Source organism: Nannospalax galili, unplaced genomic scaffold (assembly GCF_000622305.1).
Source record: "Nannospalax galili isolate Female #2095 unplaced genomic scaffold, S.galili_v1.0 scaffold995, whole genome shotgun sequence".
Lineage (NCBI taxonomy): Eukaryota > Metazoa > Chordata > Mammalia > Rodentia > Spalacidae > Nannospalax > Nannospalax galili.
The window spans coordinates 1,281,758-1,296,090 of NW_008337291.1; the positions used below are offsets into that span (position 1 = coordinate 1,281,758).

At 47.6% G+C, this 14,333-nt stretch overlaps 1 protein-coding gene across 8 annotated transcripts in view; it reads right to left on the bottom strand.

Annotated features, from left to right (window-relative positions):
• The window catches only part of Mgat5 (alpha-1,6-mannosylglycoprotein 6-beta-N-acetylglucosaminyltransferase), a 339,269-nt gene extending 325,207 nt beyond the window's left edge, over window positions 1–14,062 (bottom strand). For 7 of the 8 annotated variants that reach the window (XM_029563238.1, XM_029563240.1, XM_029563239.1 and 4 more), the window contains exon 1: window positions 12,185–12,721. The gene's annotated coding sequence lies outside the window, so the exon portion shown is untranslated. Of the gene's footprint in view, window positions 1–12,184; window positions 12,722–14,040 lie in introns of those variants that run through there. The other variant, XM_008832465.3, reaches the window with a different exon arrangement.
• Between the last annotated feature and the right edge of the window lie 271 nt (window positions 14,063–14,333).

A 14,333-nucleotide genomic window follows, 5' to 3' on the forward strand; every position in this document is an offset into this window, starting at 1 on the left:
ATGGCTGGGACTGGAGGTCAAGGCACAAGCCTCAGGATGCAGGCAGCTGCTAGAAGCTGGAAAAGGACAAGGGTATGGATTCTGTCCTGAGCTACAAAAAGAAATGGACTCTTTGATCTTAGCACTGAGATGTCCACCTAAGAATTAAGAGAGAGCATCACTTTAAGCTATCAGGTTTATGGTTGTTACAGTAGCAACAGAAGGAGAGATGACAGTGACCTTGTAATATTCACTAAAGGCTGACAATGAGAAAACAAGAAAGTCTTGAAGTTACTGAAATGGAAAGAAAAATCTCTGGAACTTGGAGAATACTAACTGGGTGTGACATCAAAAATGGAAAATGGGGTGGGAGATGGCTTAGGCAGTAAAATGCTTGCACAGCAAGCATGAGGGCCTGACTTCCACTCCCCAGATCCCAGGTAACAAAATGAAAGGCACGGTGGTACACAGCTGTAACCCAGTAATGGGGAGACAGAGACAGCAGGACCCCTGGGGCTCCCTGGGCAGCCAGCCTAGTGGACAGTGAGCTCCCCATTCCTCATCTCAAAAAACAAAGTGGACAATAGAGAAGGACGCTTGACTTTGATCTGTGGCCTCTACACATAAGAGCACACATGTGCATATGTACCTCTATACACATACACATGTACATATGAGCATATGCACATACATATACACCAAAAAAAATGGCAAAGTGCATTGGATTCTGGTTAAAGAGGAAGTAAACAGAAATAGTAACTGATCGTCACAGGAAAACTTTACTGTGTTGGATAGGAAACTATAAAACCACCCTCAGCATTGCCAAGCAATCTCTTCCTGATCTCTCCAACAAGCAGATACTGCTGGGGACCACCACCTCCACAGAAGCACTCCCAGAGACTTCATTTAACTGTCAGTGACTCCATACCTGACCTCAGCTCTTCATCACCTTCATTTTTTTAGATATGACCCCTTGGTGAGGTGTGGATGCGCCTGCACACACACACAGAGGGAGAGAGAGACAGACACAGACACACACCAGACACAGAAAGAGGGACACAACAGATACACACAGAGTTACACACACAGAGTTACACACACACACACACACTCATATCCCAATCTGATTTTCATGAACCTAGAAATGATATTTGCCATAAAGTGTCTAAGGAAGTCCCAGCTGAGGGCTGAAGAGACGGCTCAGTTAGTAAAGGGCTGAGTACTTGAGTCTGATCCCCAGCACTCACAGAAACCTGAGTGTGGTGGCATGTACGTGTAACCCCAGCACTGAGGAAGTAGGGACAGGAAGATCCCTAGAATTTGCTGGCTAGCCAGTCTAGCCTACTTGGTCAGTTTCAGACCAGTGGGAGACTGTCTCAGAAAACAAAACAAAACAAAAGAAAAACCAAGGTGACAACTCCTGTGCAACAACACCCAAGGCTGACCTTTGACCTCTACACACATGCACACATATGTGCCCAGGTACCACACACACAAGCATGCATATACACATACACCACTTCAGATTGACTTGAATCTGCAAACTCTAGAAAGGCACAAAGACAAAATATACCTCAAAACAAGCCTTGCACTTCGGCATATTCTTACATATCAATTAAAGGAGTTGGAACAATGGTTATGCTGAGCCCAGACCAGCACATACACCAGAGCCACCAAACACAGAAGCTGAGTGAGGCATCACTTGGCAGATCAGAAAAGGGCCCCAAGGACACAGTTGGCCCACTTGATGACAGCCAGCCAGCTGCAGAGGCCTCAATCTCAGGAGTAAGAGTTCACTCAACAGCCACACTGGCTAGTCTTGTGACTCCAGCATGCCGATCTGTGCCAGGAAACAAAGCTTCCATTTGTACCTACAAGAGCTCCATATTCCTTTCAAAGTATTTCTTTGATCTAGGTGTTTTTTTAAGTCTAGGAAAGTCAAGTACATTGGCAAACATCTGTGATCTCATCACTTGGGAGGAAGAGGCAGGAGGACCATCCTGAGCTACATAATGAGTTTGAGGTTAGCTAGGGCTACATAGGATGACCCTGTCTCAAAGAAACTAAACAGGGGCTATTTCTGGGATTGAGCACAAAGCCCTGTGCTCAATCCCCAGCACTATATAAACCAAACATGGAGTCATACATCTATAATCCCAGCATTTAAAAGGTAGAGACAGGGAGATCAGATGTCCAAAGTCCTCCTTGGCTACACAGTGAGTTCAAGTCCAGTGTGGGCTACATGAGACCCTATCTAAAATAAAGGAAGAAAGAAAAAAAAATTCTAGTGTCCTAGTCTGCTTCAGCTGTCTAATTGATACACCTGAAAGTCAGCTGGGGAGGAAGTCACAGTTGAGGGGTTGTTCAAATCAGATTGGCCTTTGGTCATGTCTTTGGGGAACTGTCTTAACTGCTGAATGATGTGAGCGGCACCCAGCCCACTGTGGTGGTACCATCCCTAGGCAGGTAGGCCTGGGCTAGCTAAGAGAGCTAAAGAGCCAGCTAGCAAATGCATTCCTCTATGGTCCCATGGTGCCTTCAGGCTCCTCACTGACTTCCCTCAATAATTGATTGTGACCTGGAAGTTGAAGCCAAATAAACTCTTTCCTCCCCAAATTGCTTTTGGTCAGATTGTTTTATTATAGTAAAAGAAAAGCCAATTAGAACATCTAGGGAAAACACTTGCCCTTGCAGAAGTTCTTAACCATTAGAATTACAAGCCTATAGATGACAGTATTTAGCCAAGAAGATTACATTTGCATACACAAAATAATGTACCATGAGAGCTGCCCACTGAACAACATCACCTTCAAATATGGCCAGAAGAACACAGATAAAATACAGTGAAAGGGAGAAAGAGACTAGAACTTTCACAAAGGAAGAAGAAGAAGAATGCCTGCAGAGGTCTCATACAGGCCCTGGATATATGTTGCTGAGGGGAAGAACAGAGAAAAACTCACCTTCCTTTCCCCTACCCCCATCAGATGCTGCCTTTCCTTGCCTGTTCTCAAAAATTATAGATGAGGGAACTGGGGAAATGGCTCAGTGGGGAAGAGTGTTTGCAACGCAAGCACAAGGACCCACGTTTGAAACCCCACCATTCAGGCAAAAAGCCAAAATTGGCTGCTCAGGCCTACAACCTGCAATATTGGGGAGGAGGGGCAGAGATAGATGCTGAGCGCTGAGAACTTGCTGGCCAGGTGAAAGGATGAGATTTGGGTTCAGTGAGAGACCCAATGTCAAGGTAGTAAGGGGAGAGCAATAAAAAGATAACCTGGTGTCCTGCTCTGGCCTTTACTTACGTGTGCACACACCCCAGCACATTCATGTGAATGAATGTACCCCCCAACACACATACAAATTATAAGTGAGGGGATGAAGGAGCATAGCAACGAAAAATATTATACAAGACGTGGAAGAAAAATAAGAAAAAGAGGAAGATTCTAGGAGCTGGAGGCCCCAGTCTTCCCTCAGTAAGATGCAGGAAAAAGAATTGGTCATTTAGAAAATTCCTAACTGGCACGAACACTAGTAAATAAAAAAAAGAAAAAAAAATCGGAGCTGAAAATAACAGATTAAAAAAAAGCAACTTTATGGAGAGTGACATGAGACTACAGTATCATTAAACCCAGTAGTTTTTGTCAGGGAAGCAAGGAGGAAGGCCAGGGAACAGGATGTGGCTTGGCTGGTGATCGAGTCCACTCCTTCCCCGCCCCCAAGTTGCTATGCCACAGAACCACAGAATTGCGTGAGCTTGGTTACTCTCTGCTTCAGATCTCAATTTCCCATGCAAAGAATAGTTCCACTAGAAGAAAGTAGGATTTCTAGTACCAAGCTTTTTATTTGTGTGTGTGTGTCCTATACTTTACACCTCTTATTAATGAACAGAAACATTTGGGATAAGAAGGTGTCCTGAGGTGTCTGTAGGAAACAGAAGGGAAGGAGATATGCTCAATATGAGGCCCAGAGGGTAAGCTCCAAGCTAAGATCTCAGGGGTCACAGGAAGAGCTTGCCCTGCCTCTGCTCTCTTTATAAGCAACTTTAACTAAACTATTTAGGAGCAATCCCAGTACTTCTGCCCCATCACCCTGTGTTTCTGAAGAGTGGAAATCAATTGAGAGCAGGCGCCCAAAGATTTACAAAGGGCTAATTAGAACCCATAGCCAGACTCTACTTTGTTGTTGTTTTTGAGATAGGGTCTCATGTTACCAGGCTGGCCTCTATCTGGATAGAAAGCTGAGGATGACCTTGAACTTTTGGTCCTCCTGCCTCCACTTCCTGAGTGATGAGGTTACAGATGTAAACCACTACACTAGGTTTATGCAGTGCTAGGGATGGAACCCAGGGCTTTGTGTGCGCTAGGCGACCACTCTACCAACTGAGATACATCCCAACCCTCCAGGCTGTCAAAACTTAACAGGGAAAATGACCATGGGAACAGCTAACTCAGAGGGACACAGATGGCTTAGAGTCTCCCAGTAGGAGAGGAAACTCAGTCACACCCACCTGCTTCCCATACATGTGAATGTGTGCCCACTGAGGGCTCCAGGAAGGCCCAAATGCCATGTAGCCAGCAGAATTCTCTTCCTGGAACATCTATGTAATAACAAAGCCGGCAAACATCTGTTATAAGTTGCTGTCATTGAGACTGTTGAGACTGGTGAGACTATGAAAATCCTTCCACTCTGCTACATGAACCACAAAGAAAGGGGATCCAGAAGGGTCTCCCTTCAGTCCCCTCCAAACCCCTAAGTGTTGAGGACTCTTCCTCAAAGTATGGGTTGTCAAGGGACCTGCTCAACACAGGACAGATTATGAGCCTCACTGACACAGCATGTCCAGGCTCATATGGGCTCTAGGTTCGAATACTCACTCTTAAAGTTAGAATCACTTATAACTTTAGCCAAATTTCATGACATCACAATATTACAGTCTTCCTATGTATATACTCTTGGAATAACACCAGAATCTGCCTCAAGGTTGCAAGGAAATTTAAATGACATGAACCAAAGGAAGAACACAGAATAATGCCAATTATAGAAGATAAAGTTTTACTGTCATGACTCCTCATAGTAAGTCTGGCTTCATACTTACTATGCAACTGAGGATGACCTTGAACTTCTGATCCTCCTACCTCTGCCTCCCAAGTATTAGGATTACAAGCATGTGCCACCATGAATGGTTTATGCGCCACAAATAGTTTATGCAGGGCTGATGATGGAACCCAGGGATTCAGGTATGCTAGGCAAGCATTCTACCAACTGAGTCCCCAGCCCCAGCTGATGATTCCTAGCCACCCGTTCTTGATATTTCCCACAAAGACACATAATCTCTGTGATAATTTTTCATACAGCTTATTCCCACAGGCAGACATGAAAGAGACCCAACATTACTAAGGGTAGAAGACTATTCAGTGTGGGATATTTATTACACAAAAGGTATTTTTTATTTGTTACATTGATTTGCTTTGTGTGAGTGTGTGTATGTGAATACAGTATACATGTAGAGGTCAGAGGACAACTTATAGAAGTCAGTTCTCGCCTCCTATCATCTGGGTTTTGGGGATCAGGTCAGCAGGTTTGGCAGCAGGTGCCTTTACCAGCTGAAATCACTGGCCCCTACAAAAAGTATTTTATACCAGCACAGCATGGTAGGGCCTGTGTGCTTGTTCTTCATGTACATAACTACAACACTAAGGAGCTCAGATGGACAGACACACACAAACACACACACACACACAGAGCACACTACATAAACATGTACACAGTGTGCACACACACATATGTTTCTTCAAGGGCGTACCACAAAATGAATCACAGAGAGAAACAAATACGGCTTTTCATTTCTGCAGTGCTGAGAATCAAACCCAGAGCTTCATTCATGCCAGGCAAATGATTTGCCAGATGTATCCAGTCTTTTCACATCGCTACACGATGTCATCTACAAAATTCATGCCTGATACTCAGGCAATTGAATTGCAAAAAAAAAGAAAAAAGAAACAAAAAAAAAACTTCACAGAATATTTTAGGTAAGTTTATGATTTTGTGTTGACGCCTGCTACTAAGGAGAGCTGATTTCTCAATTTTTTTTTTTAACATTTGTTTTTAGTAGCAGGGTTTTTCCATGCTTGTTATGTAGCTCTGGTGGCTTGGAACTGGCTATGAAAATCAGGGTGGCCTTGAACTAGTAACAATCCTCCTGCCTCTGCTTGCTGAATGCTGGGATTACAAGCATGTGCCACACCACTCACAGCTCTAACTAGTCAGCATGTACTTATATATGAGTATACCTCATGCCTGAGATAACGGCCAGATGGGTAGAGAAAGACTGCCGAGCAGTCCTAAGTAGCCACCCCACCAGGGAGCAGTATCTAGCAGGCATTAACACAGGCTTGACAGTGGAAGAGACAGTGCCAGTTCACAAGGACAAATAAGCTCTTCAAACCCAGACACAAGGGGTTGGGGAGATGGCTCAAAAATAAGGTATTTGCCATACAAACATGAAGACCTGAGTGCAAATCCTCAGCATCTACGTAAAAAGTCACAGGAGTATTGTCTATAATCTCAGCTGTGGGGAGGCAGTTGCAGGAGAATCCCCTCGGGTTTGCTGGCCATCCAGTGTAGCTGGATCTGAGAGAGATCTTGTCTCAAAAAAAAAAAAAGAGAGCAAGTGAGGAAGACTCCTGACATTAACTTGTGACCTCTGCAAGCACATATGTACATGTGCACAGATACCAACATGTACCCCCCGACACACAAACAGATGCGATGCCTTATACTTCTTGCTGTCTAGATTTTTGAAGCTACACAGCTCCCAAAGGAAGGCCCTGTTTTCATTCTAGAAGGTTGAGGGTTTAGACAAGAGAGCTGTTGGGGTTCTGAAGAAATAAAGCAATTCCTTTGAGCCCTCCCAGGCACTTCCCAAGACCAAGACAAGGAAGGATGCATTTAACTGTGGAGTTGACAGAAAGAATAAGAAAATAGCCCAAATGGTCAAACACACAGCACAAGTCCCCATTCCCCCAGCTGAGTGCATGGTCACAAGACCAAGGCTCCTGGGACCTGTCTTGGCAGCTTGCCAAGAGCTATCAGCCTGCATCAGCATACTGCAAGAGAAGGTCAGACACATTAACTGTGAGACAGAAATTCAGAGGAAGGGCATCTTCATCCCCAACACCAGTTCCTGCCATGGTTTACAGCAGATGCTGGACAAATGCCACAAATACCATCGGTAGGGCTGGGGAGAGGGCTCAATGGGTAAGTGCCTGCTCCTCAAGCATGAGGACCTGAGTTCAGATCCCTGGGACCTATGTAAAAAGTCAGGCACCAGGGCTGGAGAGATGGCTCGGTGGTTAAGAGCACTGGCTGATCTTGCAGAGGACCAGGGTTTGATTCCCAGTACCCACATGGTGGCTAACAACCACTCCAGTTCCAGGAGAATTCGACACCCTCTTCTGACCTCTGTGGGCATTGCACAATATGGGTATACTTACACACATGCAGGCAATACACTCATACACATAAAATTAATAATAATAATAATAATAATAGTAATAATAATAATAATGGGGCTAGAGAGATGGCTTAGCGGTTAAAAGCACTGACTGCTGTTGCAGAGGTCCTGGGTTTGTAAAAGCCAAGGACTATGGTGCACTTCTGTAACCAGCACTGGAGAGGCAGAGACAGAGAGATGCCTGGAGCTTTCTGGAAAACCAACTTAGCTCAATCAGTGAGCTCCAGATTCAGTGAGCGACCCTGAAAATAAGGTGGGGAACAATCGAGAAAGGTGCCCAATATCAACCTCTGAACTCCTCAAGGACAAATAGACAGACAGACAGACACACACACACAATTGTGCCTAGAGACACAGACACAAGATGTCAAATGGTATAGGGGTATGACCTAGATTAGAAATTTTATAAGCCTAGTGTGGTGGTGCAGTCCCATAATTCTAACACTTGGAGGTGGTGGCTGGAGGATCAGGAGTTCAAGGCAAGCTTTGACTACTTAGTGAGCTTCAGACCAGCCTGAGCTACATGAGAAAAAAAAGAACTTTACAAAACTTCAAAGGTAGGGGAGATTGTTACACAATTTCAAGCAGAAATTTAAGAGTATAGCCATGTTCTAGCTATTCCAAGTGACTACTTCAAAGCAGTTATTAACTTTGAAGGCAGCTGGTAAAACCTGTACTGACAAGTTCTAAACACTTATTTATTTCTCACCCCAATCTCTCAACTGTCACCCACACGGTTACTCTACTCTGCCTTCATAAAATTATTTCCTCCCTCTCGTACATTAAGTACCTGTATTCTGGTCACAACTACTCATTGCTTTGTTCACTGGACACCAGGACCCCCTTCCCTAAACTCTGACAATCATCATAACAACCACAGAGACAATGCTGGCAACACAGGTTTTCCTCAGACCCATTATAATAGCATCAAGACAGAGGGTCACTCTGATCAGAAGTCATCCACCCCTGCTAGGCCAGGACCAGCAAGAAGCAAGCAAGCCAGACTGGATGTTCTATACATCTCTCATCTGTAAGGAAGACTGCACAATGACAGACAGCATGAAGTTCCCAACACAGATCTTCCTGGTGACTGACCTTGGTGACTTTTCTGACATCTCTGGATCACGGCCTATTCCCTGACAAAATGCTGTGTGACAAGGACCCTGGAACAAGTGGAACATTAGGAAAAGTCTATGAATGGCTCATTGGTAAAGTACTTGCCATGCAAATATGAGGGCCTGTGTTCCATCTCCAGAACTATGTAAAATAAATACATAAACAAATAAATAAATAAAGCCAGGAACTTCAGTGTGCGCTTATAATCTCCACACCCCAGGGCTCACTGGCCACTTAGCCTGGCCTATTTGACAAGTGCCAGACCAATTAGAGGCCCAACCTCAAAAACCAAAAAGGTGGACCGGAACAACACTCAAGATTGTCCTCTAGCCTCCACATGCACTCACACAAATGCACACACATGCAGACACGTGCACACACGTGTACACGTGTCAGAGTGACATCAGGAAGGAATTCTGAGCAGCCATCCTTCTGGGACAAGCCCCTCGGCTGGGATCTCAGCATTTTCATACTTCTAAGCTGGCTGGGCACACAGCTGGTGGGTTCTTTTGAAACTAAGAAAACTGAATGGGAAGGGAGGAAAGCTGAGCTCCTCTCATCTCTTGGGGTCCTTTCCAGCTTCTCCCCAAGAATACTGTGGATGCACACCCATATGCACATGTTCTTTATAAAAATGTATACAAATGTGTGAATATGTAATGAGCACAGCATTCACACTTCTACACACAAAGCACTTAAAATGCACGCTGCTCAGGAGGAGATCCAAAGTCTGGAAGGTGTCTGTGCAGTGGAGCACATAGAGGCAGATGAACTCAAAGATGGGACCAAGGCTCTTGCCACCTCAGGTCACGTTAAATCCAATTGATGGGGAACTGGGGAGATGGCACAGGTGATAGAACACTTGCCTAGCAAGAATTTGACCCTACAACCCACATTTTAAAAAGCCAGGCAGGAACAGGGATATAATTCAGTGGGTAAAGCACTTGCTGTGCAAGCCTGTGGATCTGATTTAGATCCCCAGGGACCACATAAAGCCAGACACTGTGACACACATCTGTAATCCTGGTTCCCCTACAGAAGAGCTCCTTCATGGAGGCAGAGACAGGAGGATCTGTGGCCAGACAGCTAGGCATAAGCGCTGGAGAAAAACAAGACAACCTGTCTCAAACAAGGTGAAGGGCGAGGCCAACACCTGAGTTTGTCCTCTGACTTCCACATGCAGACCATGGCACACACACACCCACACTCACTCACACAAACATATACACACAATTTAAAAAAAAAATTAAAAGAAAAAACCAGGCACGGTGACCCAGGCTTGTAATCTCAGCGCTATGGAGGTGGAGCCCGGCAGACCATCACAGCTCACTGAACAGTCAGCCTAGCCTACTTGTCAGGTGCCAGACAAGTGAGAGATTCTGTCTCAAAAACAAAACAAAAACCACAAGGTGGACAACACCTGAGGAATGACAGTTGAGGGTTGTCCTCTGGCCTCCATGACATGTGCACACATGTGCACCTGGATATAAATTATGTGTACATGCATAAACACAGCTGCTGGCCTTTTGGATAGGTATAAAGCTCCAAGCCTTGGCTGTACACTCCTTTCTCCTACAGACCCCAGTCCCAAGTGTCCTCAAACCAGGAAGGCAGGCTGAAACAAGGACAGACAGGAAAGAAATTGCCCAAACCTGGTGTCTAACACTCAGCTGGGCTGCAGACAACAGCCAGGGACAGGGACTTCCTTCCCCCTTTTCTCTGTCCCTAAAATGGATATAGTTGCCACTGCCTCCCCTCTTCCCTGCTCTTGACCAAATGAACATTAAGTTGCTAAGAGAAGAAAACCAAATGGTCCTCTAGAAAGGGAAGCTTTGCTCTGATCCTAAACAGATTCACTGGGCAACCACAACAAAATGATTTAGAGGAATGAAGGGAAGCTGGGAAAATTCACAGAAGACAGGTGTGAAATGGTTTGACTTTCTTGGATGAAACAATTCTTGATCTGGCATCAGTGTTCAAAATGTGAGCCACACAAAACCAGGGTAGGAGGTCCCTCCATCTTAACAACGAACATCCCCCCAAACACACACACACACACACACACACACAGAGAGAGAGAGAGAGAGAGAGAGAGAGAGAGAGAGAGAGAGAGAGTCAGTTAATGAACTTCCTCACTACTCAGACCTTAGTAGCTCTTAATTAGATCGGACCTTAGACCTAAGTGTGTTTAGGGTTGCTACTTTCCCATCCTATCGGAAATCCCACACAAACCTCATTTTTTGTCTCTACCCAACTTTACAGCCCCAGAAGCTCCTGGGACCAGACACAAACAGCAAGCTGGGCCTGGCAGTCAGTGTCAGGAGTTGCAGGGCCCTAGACCTTGATGAGGGTATCTCAGCAACCCAGAAAGGATCAGCAGGTCCCTGTCCCCCAGGGAGGTCCAGGGGCGCTTCTTTGGTGTTCCAAAAGCGGCTGGACAAAAATACAAGCGCCACCCCTTCCCTTTTCCGCGCAGTGGCTTTGTGTGACATCGACTGTGCGCGCGAACGTTCGCGGGCTCACACACCCCCTTCCACCCAGCTTGCTCGCCACACTGGGTCGGTGCGCGCGACTGAGCACCCTGTGCGCCCTGCGTGCGGGTCCTCCTGGCAGATGGCCGCGCCACCAGGCCTCTGGTCACCCGCCGCGGGGAGCTGCGGAACGACATCCACGCCCCCATTGCCAGAGGCAGGAGTGGCTCTGGAAAGCAGCGCCCAGGTGCCCGGCACAGGTCAGGCAGAGGTCTGGGCCTCAGGAAGGGTAGACAAGGGAGCACAGTGATCCCCACTCGCGGACCCCCTACCCCCAACTTTGCGAGCTGCGGCCGGGGAGGGGACTAAGGCGGCCGGCCTGGCTACTCGGCAGGAAGTTCCCAGGACCGCACTGAGCATGCTCTGGGGGAGTGTGTGCGCGGGTGTCGGCCCTTGCATCCCGCAGCCTCTGCGAACCCGCAGCCGTGGGTGCGCACTGGCTGGATCACGATCAGGCTGACAGTCCCCAAGACGACCCTGGGTTCGAGGGGCCTTTCTGACCTCCCAACCTAGAGCTTCCAATCTCCTTATCCCTCCTGCCCAGGGGCCCGGGGCTAGCCTCCTTCATCTTTCTCCAGACTGGCCCACAGTACAACCCACTCTGCGCTCCCCGGTCCCCAGGAACCCCAGCCCGGCCCACGTCGGCATCCTGACCCCATACGGTTTCAACGCGGTCCCAGCGCCCAAAATGCTAATCTCAGCCTCTCGCCTCCAGCCCGCACACCCAAGTCTTCTCTGGACAGTTCCTTTAAAAAGCCTACAAGCCTCGAAGCTTGGGTAGGGTCTTCCGGGTCCCTGTGGGAGGGGATGTCCGGGGCAGGTGGGGAACAATCCAGGAGCGTCACTTGGTTGCACTCTGGGGTCTTCCCAGCTCAGCCACAGTTAAGACACCCACGCAGCCCCGGGTGTCAGTGCCTGGCCGAGTGCGGATTGCTCCAGATCGCCTTGCGCCCCCCACGCGTCCCCGATGGTCCTCTCTACATGCATCTCCCAGCCAGGATAGCGAGCTCCCACGCTATAGTCCTGACCCTGCAGCAGCTCTTACCTGCTCGCAGGGCAGCAGCAGCAGCAACATCAGTAGCAGTCGGGGTCACTTTCCAGCCGCCGTGCTCTGGAGGGGTTCCAGGAGCAGCCAGGCGCGGGGTCACAGCGCCCCACGAGCCTGCAGCGCGGGTACCTGGGCTGGATCGTACCCCTGGCAGCGGCCGCCACCGCGGGAGCCGCAGGGCCGCCGGGCTAGCGGGCCTCGGCAGGGACGGTCTGCAAACTACCAGCCCTGGCGGGGCCGTGCGCAACGCGTCCACCGACCGCCCCCAAGACGCAAGTAGAGACGTTTCCTCCTGGAGGGAGTGGAGGGGAAATCTGTCCGCGATTTCTTCGAACCCTCCCCTGGTCGACCTCCCCAACTTCTCTCCGCTTCCGAGCTTGCTAGGCTTTCTCAGGCAAAGGGATTCCGGGCGAGGGACGTTCTGCAAATTCCCCGCCCTCCCCGGGCTGAGCGCTCAGCCAATTCGGAACGCCCCAGCTTCTCGGGGACTGTCTGCAAACTATAGACCCTGTGTAAGAGCGCGGCTTCAACCTCTCAATTCCACAGCTCAAGGGGAAACAGGCAAGGAGCTGAGGGAATAGAGGCCATAAATAATATTTTGGCAAAACCCGGGGCAGGGTGAAATTACTAATACAGACGCTGCGTCTTCCACAGTGATGTTGCCTGGGCCTCTTCAGGACAAGGGCCTCCAGCAATGAAGCGAGTGAGGAGATGATAGGCTCAACTATTTAAGGGTCTTGGAAACTTTAATAAATACCCCGAAGCTCCGTCTTCTACTTCGTAGAATAGATTGGCAGCAGCAGTAAGAATTTCTATCCTTTGTCCAAAAAATGATTTTTGTTTGTTTGTGCTTGCCTTTGTGCTGTGATTAAAGGCATACACCGCCATGACCTGTGTCTTTTTTACACTGGTCTCCCTCCCCAGTGTGAGGATTACAAGCATGTACCACCACTCCCCACTCCCATGCCCCCTTGGTATGCATGTAACTGATGACGACCTTGAACTGGTCTTCTTACACTGGTCTCCCTCCCCAGTGTGAGGATTACAAGCATGCACCACCACTCCCCACTCCCATGCCCCCTTGGTTTTTGAGACTCTGAGCAAGCCAGTTATCCAGTTCCATTCAACCACAGCTGTTTCATGAGGTTATTGTGAAGAAGGAATATATGTAAGGTATTTGGCCATAACTGGTACACAGAAAGCACATGGTTTTTAAGATTCAAATATTTTCTTCTCATTTTATGAGCACCCTGGAAGGGCTAGCTGAAAGCTGTGCTGTTGTAAATTCACAAAGAAATAAAACCTGCCCCTGCCCTAAGGCACCACAATGAATGCTGACTATTAAATCCAACCCACCCTCCAGAGGGATAGCCATCCATTTACACTGTGGAGCATTATAGATCGTTGTTAGTTGTTAAGTAGTATCTGGAATGGAGGGAGGGTGGCCTGGTGAATTACCCAGGCATGTAAATGACAGGTTTGGAACCTCAGCAAGCTCCAGTCCTATACCAGTCACTACATCCCATCACCGTATACTTACGGGTTTATGTTCATGCTTTCTTAATTTTGGCTACAGGATTTCTCCAGCCCTGCTTCATGGACCTCCTCAGGGGTCTTCAGTCCTGGGCTAAGTTTGCCCCAATTTGTTGCCCAGCCCCTCTCCAGCAGAATCATTTAAAAACTGAAGATCACAGAATTTTTAACTCTAGAAATAATTTAGTTCATCTTCTGCATTCTGTGACAGAGCCCTCAGGGCCACACAGGTGGTAAGGAAGGGCTTTAGACTCCAGGGCCTTCACAGCAGACCTGTGGTAGCTCCTGCCACAAATGCAAACAGCTGAAATCAATCCTACCTTAAACATCCACCTGGAGAAAAAGAGCTTGGCTACTTCCAGATCCAATGAGCCTCAGGGTAGCAGTCAGAAGTGGCCTAGGAACAGGTGGAAATCTGCGTGGGCAGGACGAAGCCACTTGCTTAAGAACGGACCTCTCACTGAATCCATAGGAACATTCTAAAGCACTGAATTCCTCTCACTCCCTTGGAAGAAAATGTCTCAAGAAGAATAGTGACATCTGGTGGCCAGGTCTTTCTGAACTGGAGATTGATCAGACAGATTCTAATGATATTCTAGTCCAATCATGTCTT